Raw genomic sequence first — 9,996 nt, forward strand, 5'->3', positions numbered from 1 at the left:
TCTTTTTCTATTGAATCTCATGAAGCAACATTTATAAACGTTAAGAGACATTTCATACAATTGGCACCAAGAAATAATTATATTCATGTAATTTTGCAGGTTTTCAATATCTAGAGGAGAGCAGATATTGTCTATACAGCAAATAGGAAACAAACGCGGGAAAAGCAAAATCGTTTATAAATAGATTAAACAGGAGAGGACCAAGATGTGAATCCTGAAGTATTGAGACAAGCAATCAACAATTCTAACTTACTCCTCACGATTGCTTAAATATGATTCAATTCAAGATAACAACGTGCCAGCCAAACTTTGACAGTTGATGAATCAAAATAAAATGGTTAATCTTGTCAAAGGCTTTACTAAAATCGGTACAAATGGAATATACCTCATGATCATCATGTTATGAACTAAAAATTAAATTAGTAAATATGAAAAAATTATCCACTGAGCGAGCACTGACAAATCTGTGTTGTTTATCAACCAAAATCTCTTGCAAAACCTTCTTCAGAACAGCCTCGATAAATTGCTCAAAAAGCATTTGAATGGACGATATGATGCTACTATTACTGTTTATAGGGCGGTCATTAGACACATCATTTTTATTTTCAGATTTACAAATTAGACTTCATCCGATAAATAGCTAAATATTCAGTGCAAAAAGAGATAAAGAGAATGGCAGTATTCTTTCAACATCCTATTGGGAATATAATCAGGACCTGTACCCTTACTTGCATCAACTTTTGAAAGTGCAGTTTCAACATAAGTAGGACCAATCACAAGCTCAAATACTACATTAAACATAATTGATATCGTTATCGGAATCAAATGAGGTATATTGCTGGTTGAAAATTCAGAATCAGCCTTAGTGTCATCAAGGAGCATTACACTGGGAATATTGGTACCACCATAAGACTGAGATCTTATGAACTTCCAGAAAGACCTGCTGTCCTTTTTTATAGCACTTTCAGCTCTACTAACATGTTTGCTATAACAATCCCTAGATAGCAAATTGGCTTTCAGTCTTAATTAGCTAAACTTTGGATAATCAGCCAGTGAACCATATTGTGGAACATTTTTTTCTTTGTGAACTAGATAATGACTTCTAAAAATGACTTCTTTAGGGAAACAAACTTATTAAAACAATCGTATAATACAGAACAAAAGTTGATAAAATTAAAATTTAAACCAACATTACACATTATTGTCTACAGTTTAGAAGATAATTTTTAATCAAAGTAAAATCTGCATGTTTAAAGTCGTAATAATAAGTCACCGGTGAAGCTAAATATTTAGACTTAAAACAAGTACCAGTTCAAAGGATAATAGTATAGATCAGGATTAACAAGATCGTTACATTTAATTGTCAAGGGTAAATCAAAATTTGAAAAGCAGACATCAAGAATTGACCCATCTTCATGAGCCACCCCATTGAACTGAGACAATCATGAAAAAGCAAGTGAATTACAGAAAATAGAATCCCTGCCAAGCCGTATGATACTAGCATATAGACCAGATAGGTCTTCACTGGCTATCCAAGATATATTAGGAACATTAAAGTAAATAAGCATTAAGATATTTTTATACAGGTCACAAACTTTTACAATAGCTCTCCAGAACTTTATAAATGGATATGTCCATGGTAGGAGGGATATAAATACAGTTAAGGTAATGTTCCTCATGGTTGTACAGATTAGCTAAAACCCAAATTTCTTCTATTGATGGGTCAGCAATATCCAATTTACGACACTTAATATAGTTTTTGACAGTAAGAAGCACACCTTCACCTTGACTCTTGGAACTGTCATCAACAGTAAAGTCTGTTCTATAAACGTTATAGCTAAAATCGAGAAATTCTTCATCAGTAATACCGGAATCTAATCAGGTTTCTGTAAGAACTATAATAGTATAATCTTCAGCACTTTAATAAATAAAGAGAGTATTTTTATCTACAGGTTAGGATGCTCCGGCTGAAAATTTGCTCCATATATAGGATTTAGACGAGGGCGAAACTTTTTACAGAAGTGGTTACGGGCCATAGATTGTCATCGAGTAATCCCTTAAGAAGTAATTCCCTTACGCCAATTTTGAGTTTCATTTTTAGGATGCAAAATCCTCATTTTTATTAAGGGTTTGATATTTTATATCACAAATATACAATTGGTTTTCCATATAATAAATTATCTGTTGTTCGGTGATATCAGGGTTACACCTTCCAAGATATAACCATTATCTCCTCTCCCCTGCTAAGAGTAAACAGCACTTTGGCGTACTGCCAATAATCATCTATTGTTTTTTCACGGGATTAGGCAGTTAGATTAGATTTTTTTTTAATGGTAAACACAAGCACAAGAGGAAAGTCCTATGTCACTCTTGGAGTGGTGCTTGCGCGAAGATATTTGTGGGCATTTATCTTAAATCGCTGTAGGTTGTATGCGTCGGGAAATATGTGAGGTGGAAGCCCGTTCCACAAAAATGTTCTCCAGATGAATAAGTCCCGATATACCGACGTCCTTGGGGTAGGCAGGTTGACTCGATGTTGATGAGCCGCAACTGCTAGACGCGTCCTTCTTACCGGAACAGCCCTGGGTGGAATCAGGCCTGCCAGCTCAGAGGAGCACTTACCGTGATAATAACGGTAGAATAAACAGAGATCATCCACCTTTCTCCTGTGCTTCAGACTATCCAGACTCTTTGTCAGTTCTGGTTTGTTGATAAGACGAATAGCTCTCTTCTGTATAGAATCCAGCAGGTTTAAATTATGCTTAGGTGCAGAGCTCCAGACATGCCAGCAATACTCGAGGGAAGGGCGTATTTGAGCCTTATAAAGAGTCAGCAGCTGTTCTGGTGTATACAGTTTTTTCATTTTGAAAAGCACTCCGAGTTTTTTGAAAGCCGCTCTAGCGACCTCGGCAACGTGGTCATGCCAGGACACACTGTTGTTGACCTCGACTCCTAGAAGATGTAAAGATGATTTCATTGGCAATGTTTTCCCTGCCATAACCAGCTCCGGGCTACCAAGGTTAGTCTTCATCGTAAATACTGCAGCCTTAGTTTTTTAGCGTTAAAACTAACCAAATTGTTACCGCCCTACTGCAAGATCGCTCTAATATCGTTCTTGATTGAAGCTACTTGTTGCTGCCTAAGATTCTGAGAATTTGCGGCTGCCGTTGGTTTGGCGGTTGGTAAATGTGGAAATAGAGTTCCTAGCAAATCGTTGATATATATCAAGAAAAGGGTGGGGGATAGAATGCATCCTTGAGGGACTCCAGCGTTAATGTTAAATTTGTCGGAGAGGTATCCATCGACGGCTACTTGGATTGTTCGTTGTTCAAGAAAACTTTTGATCCAATTCAATAATGAGTTTTGTATGCCGATTGAGGAGAGCTTGGTTAGTAGTCCCTCATGCCACACTCTGTGAAATGCCTTGGAAATGTCAAGAGCATCTGAGCGGGACTCGCCGTGCTTCTCCATGGCCTCCGTCCACAAGTGTGTGACGTAGGCCAGAAGATCGCCGATGGATCTAAGCTTTCGGAAGCCATATTGATGATCGCTGATTAGTCCAGATGATTCCAGATATCTTAACAGTTGTTGGTTGACTGCTTTCTCCATAATCTTCGATATTACTGGAACTAGTGCAATCGGGCGGTAACTGGAGGGCATCGTCTTCTTACCCTTTTTGGATACAGCTTGCACTCGAGCAGTTTTCCAGCTTGTTGGAAATTGGCCCTGCTTATACGATGCCGTGAACAGTCTACATAAGGGAGGAGTCAATTCGTCTGCACAACGTTTTAGTATTAGGGCTGGAATTCCATCGGGTCCAGAAGCTTTGTTGGTGTCTACGCTTTTAAGAATTTTATTTATAATTCGTTGGGGAAACGAAATTTCTCCCATCGATGAATTCACCCTTGGCAAATATGGCGGTGTTTTGCCTTGCGAGTGCAGGGTAGAATTGGACGCGAAGAGTTTACCCAGTAAGTTGGCTTTTTCCCTTGCTGTTACCGCGATAGAACCATCATCTGCTGTTAGGGGTGGCAAGGCCGACTTAGCAAATCCTTGACTAACGGCTTTCGATACCGACCAGAAAGATCTTGTTCCATTTGGGCAGTTTAGCAGTTTGTTTTTGATCCTGTTGTTGTGACTCTCTTTGCATTCATCAATAATTCGCTTGCAGCTATTTCTGGAGGCTAAAAAGTTCCTCCGATTTTCGATGGAAGGATGTTGACGCTATTTGCGATATGCTGAGTTTTTAGTGTTTACTGCCTTTTTGCAATTCAGGTTGAACCATTGCTTGTTGTTTGATCCGCATTTAGTAGAAAAAGGGATATAAGCTTCCATTCCTTCCAAGTTCGTCTCTGTAACTTGGTTTGCACATTCTGAGATGTTATTAGTTCTAAAGCAGACTTCGTTCCAAGGGAATGAGCGATAAAATTCCCGAAGATGGTTCCACTCTGCTGATTTATAGTGACATACCTTTCGCGGTATCGGAGGATCCTGCGTTTTAACCTCCAACTGGCAAGAGTCTGTTATTAATTTGTGGCCAGATTTAGCAGCAATTAGAGATTAGCCCAGAAGCCAATGAAGTTGGAGCACTATTCATTGAGTTGGCTGAAAGTCGTTTAGGGTTGCGAGTGATTACAGACACTGGTTGAGTCTGATGAGGTCTAATGGCGTCTATTTGAAAGCGATTTTCTGAGGGCTGAGCCACACTAAACTACTTTATTTTGTCGTTACCGATAGTCCCAGAAGCATCAGAGTTTTTACATGGCTGCATATGAAACAATTTCTCAAGCTGGGTTAGTGGATCAAGTAAGATAAGTTGCTGAAGTGATTTCTTTTCTTGAATAGTGTTAACTCTCTGTACCTCGCCTTTGACAGCGTTGAGTTGCTTTACTAAATAAATTAAATAAATTACTGGGTACATCGACTTGATTCTAATTAATAATAATAATAATAATAATAATACATCGTTTATTTGCCCAATTTACAATAAAATATTATATCTTAACTAGATACAAAGATAATAAATATCATATGCTTTAAAATAAAAAAAAACATCTTAACCATAATATAGGCAAAAAGGAGGCTAAAGGCAATTTAAAAAAGATTCGTGTTTAACCTCCTTTATTAAATAAGTTATAATTTCTTTTCTGTTTCTTTTGCATCCAAAATAATTTACTAGGTATCCCCCAACAAGTGCCAAACATCCAATAAGCCTTAACATACCCAATACATACATATTTAATAAACGCGACGATCGCCAGATATACCCATTTTACCGCAATAAATATTTTTTGTATTTATGTTTAAATACGCTTGTTGATACATTTTTAAAGTCCTCCGGAATCTGGTTGTAAATTAAATAAATATTATAAGAAAATGACCGCTGATAAAACATAGTGGTATGCAAAGGCGGAGAAATTAGACCTCTATGCCGGAGATTCAAAGAATGTACGTCAGTTCTATAGCGTATTTTATTTAATAGATACGAGGGGCGATTTAAAGTTATTACTTGGTGAAATACAGTAGCAGCATGCAGATCTCTACGATCCTCCATAGAAAGCCATTTGGTTTGTCGTAGCATGTAACTTACAGGATGTCCACGACGAATGCCGTAAATTAATCGCAAGCATGACTTTTGCACTCGCTGAATTCGACCTTTGTCGATAGAGTCTAAGCATGGACCATATACGACGTCGGCAAAATTGAAATGACTCAAAACCAGAGCGTCGCATAAAGTAATTTTTTGAGATGTTGAAAGCAGGTGTCTATGCGGAAACAGTTGTTTTAAATTAAAATAAGCAGATTGAATGCACTTACTTATATGCTGTTTATACCTCATATTGGTGTCAATGTGAAGTCCCAAATTGCGGGAACAAGTAGAATGCAAAAGCTTGTTTGAGGAAGCTTCCAAAGCCATACTCTGATGCAATACTTCGCGATTTTTGCCGAAAATCAAGAAGGTAGATTTAGACGAGTTTATTTGCAGATTGTGTTTTTCTGAAAAATCTATTAAGGCTTTTAGATCATCGTTTATTTTCTTGGCAGCTATTTCTTTACTTTCAGGAAAAAAAGAAAAGTAGAGTTGCGTGTCATCAGCATATAAATGAGCACTGCAATATTTTAAACAACTGGTGAGATGACTAGTATAAATACAAAATAAAACAGGTCCCAATATGGAACCTTGTGGAACTCCACATAACTGAAATGCAGTAGATGAAATGCCCTTATTCGTTTCAACGTATTGATTTCTATCGGTTAAATAACTTTTAATAATATCAATTGCGTCAGAGTCAAACCCATTATAGCCTAAGATCGCGTAGAGCAATGTATGATTGATACGATCAAACGCTTTGCTGTAGTCGATAAGTACTAAAGCAGTGGCCTTACCCTGATCAGTAGCTTCAATAATATCATCTGTGATCTTGACGCTAGGAGTACTAGTTTGACATTTATATTTTGTTATATTATTAACAGAGGTTTTTATGTAATTTACGGATTTAGAAAATTCCCATCCTTGACCTTTGACCATCCTTGACCTTTTGAGAAATATGTTTAGATAACTAATTTCCATGTGAATATATTGACAATTGCATCTTCTTTCAGAGCTCAGTTCTCAGACTCTTTTTTAGATGGCGACTTTACCAAAACAATGCCTTCGGCATATGCATAGAGCATCATCTAGTAGAGGGTCGCATTACAGAAGTCACAGATTTTTTACCTGTTTTTCAAAGAGATCATTCTTACATTTTGAACAAGACATTTTAAAATTAAGATAAATTTAAACAGTACCTTAAGATATCGATATCACACTACAGGTCTGATTGGCAAATAGTACTTTATCCACTACCAAGTAAGCTTTATTTAGTTTTCTAAACAAAGCGATCATCTCACTTTATGGTCAAACTTATTTCAATCATTGGAGCAAAAAAAGTATGAAAATACTGGATTAACTATGCAGATCCTAGATTTCATAGGTTAATTCAAAGGTAGGCTACAAATTTTGCCAGACCAACTTGAAGACATTACCAAATTTAGCTAAATTTTTAGCAGATAACACAAACGTGTGTGATAAACGCAACGGACGTGTTGATCACTTCTAAAACTAACGACACCAGACAATACTAAATACCATTGATAAAGGTCATGTATCATATCCTATATTATGATATTTAGTGCCATTGACCATTTCACAAATAAATATTATAATGTCATATTTATATTTTGTCAATAAATCTTGTTTAAAATGGAGAAATCTTATGAATTTTTTGTGCCTTTTCAATTTCATTACTAAAACATTTTTTTTTGTGGGGACCATATTATACCATCTAGAAAGATGTGGCAAAAGTATTAAAGGATTTTATAAGAATGGGGATTTGTCTTAAATTTTTGGTGTTCCGGTAATAAATCCTAGGGCTCTTGAATCCTTATTATTTACGTATCAATAATGCATATCAAACTTTAGGTTAGAGCGCAATGTGACCCCAAAATCCAAACAGTTATCCCGAACTGCAAGTTAATTATTTTTAATGTGGTAAGACAATTTAGTAGGATTCAGGAGAGGTGTAAAAGTAATAAAAACACTTTTTTTTTATTTAATGAAGTTTTATTATTTTTAAACTAATTCACTATTTTGTTTAAGTCATTATTTCAGTCAGCTCTTTAGTGCTACCAACATCATTGGTCAATCTGACTTCTGTGAGACAGACTGTACCATATTCATATGACGACATCGGTAGAACATTTTGACCTTAATACTAAAGTATTTTTGACATTTTGCTAGTAGAGTTCTATTAAACAAGCTAGTCCTTTATATAGATCGTTCATATAGTTTCATTTTTTAATCTCTTGTTGATAATTGATTTGGCTTTGATTTTACATTAAAGAATTCAAATCTTTTTATTATGACTATTGTACCTGTTAAGAACGATGATAAATTAATTCACAAATTGGTAAAATATTATCCACTAATAAAAATTGTTTTTAGTAAAAAGAATATTTGCTGTACTTGGTGTACCCTACAGCCAATGAATTTATTAACGCTTTTCATCATTTGTAAATCAATACTAAATACAAATAGTGAGTTTCTCCTGCAAGAAGTATTCCTAAATTACTCATCCGTTAATAACAAAATTAAAAATTTTGTCCCTAAATTAAAGTTATTGTCTAACAAAGGACCTTTAACGAAGTTCCACATGCAGAACTCAAGAGTTTAACCGAAGCTCAAACTTTAATTGTCTTGTATAATCTAGGGTTAACCAAATAGTGTGAACGAAGTTTCGTAGCAAGTACATACATTGCGTGCTTTCTAATTAGTTGCAGGACCCTGTTCGAAATAGCAATAATACAAATTAAAAAAAAAGTTAAACTACAATTTAAATCAATGTATAGATTAATATTTTTAAAATGTAAAACAATGGTTTCTTAACACATGTTTTTTTAGAAATTATCCATAAACAATATATTTTGCTTTGTAAGATTTTAGAGTTAACTCAATCTTGCTTAACACGGCATCCATTAAGATTTTCCTGATTTTGTCTTTTAAGCCCTTTAGAAAATTTTCGTTTCGAGTGATTGAAATCCCTTGTTAAAGGTCCTTTCAATGATTGACCTATTGAGTTTATAATTTATGTAGAAGCATTATGAATATAAAGTATATATTTTGGCAGTAGTTTAAGGTTAAAATGTTTAATATTTAAAATTATGTTTAATGGCGTTTCTTTTTATTTCGTCAAATACTTCTTTTCTCAGTCAAATAAGTTCGTTTTAATAAATGTTTTATTCTAATTGATACTATCAATAATTAACAAATCAAACTAACATTAAATTAGTAATGTGTATCTGGAAGACTTTGAACAGTTGCGCTGCCCTATTGTATAGAGATGAATGGTACGTTAACGGTAATAGTAAAAAATAAAACTTTGTCTTCGTATCGATCGACTTTGTATCACGGACGTCTGTATTTTTAAATTTCTCAAACAACGCTACATGTTCTTTAACGCGTGTAGAAATTTTTCTTCCAGATTGGCCAATATATACAGCGTCACAATCCCCACATTTCAAAGAGTAAACCCCTGATTTCGAAAAGACATTTGCCTTGTCTATCACGCTCACTAACTGTTTTTTTTAATTATTCGCGGTTTTGAAAGCAATTTTGATATAAGAGGTCTTAAAAAATTTAGCTAAATTTAATGAAATTGAGCGGAAAAAGGACAAAGATCTAAAGGACTTTTTGTTGTCTTTCTCATGAAGAAGGTTGTAAGTCAACCTATATTTATTTAAGAACTTAAAGTATAATTTGTTAATTAAGTAAAGTGGGAATCCATTATTAAAAGCAATATGTTTTATAATATTAAGCTCTTTAGCAAATGCTTCCTTTAACAGGGCGATGTTAAAAAGTCTGTAAAAGAAAGAATTGAAGGAGACAAATTTGTTTGGATAGGGAGAAATAGACGCATATTGAATGACAGTATCAGTAGTTGTGGGTTTACGATATATTTCAAATATTAGTTTATTATTGAGTCTTTCTATACGGAGGTCTAGGAATGGCAGTTTACCATTTTGTTCTTCCTCAATGGTAAAAGAAATCTTTATAATGTCCTCTTTTTTTCTTTCAATACTAATTATTATTGTTTTAGGCCTGATGATGCTCTGAATAAAGCGAAACACGTGTAGCTTTAAGTAAAAGTTGTGAGACCGTGACTTTGTGTTTTTCATTGTTTTTCGTCTGTTGTATACGTCGGTCTCTTTGTGAAAAATGGATGAGATTTTCTTATTTGTAAATGCTAGTCAAGCTCAGCTCATCCGCCACTATCTGAAGAATCTTATTGCACGGAGGAATCTGCTGTTAAAAATATGGTTTCTTCAACAATGCTTACATTTCGGTTTGACCCCGAAATTCATTACCCTAAGGTATAAATCCAAAACCAGAGCTTCTCAAAATGCTTTGGACGTCGCCAGAAGCACTTGGTTGAAGGAGGAAGTTAAGTGCCACTATAA

Source organism: Anthonomus grandis, chromosome 4, assembly GCF_022605725.1.
Source record: "Anthonomus grandis grandis chromosome 4, icAntGran1.3, whole genome shotgun sequence".
NCBI lineage: Eukaryota > Metazoa > Arthropoda > Insecta > Coleoptera > Curculionidae > Anthonomus > Anthonomus grandis.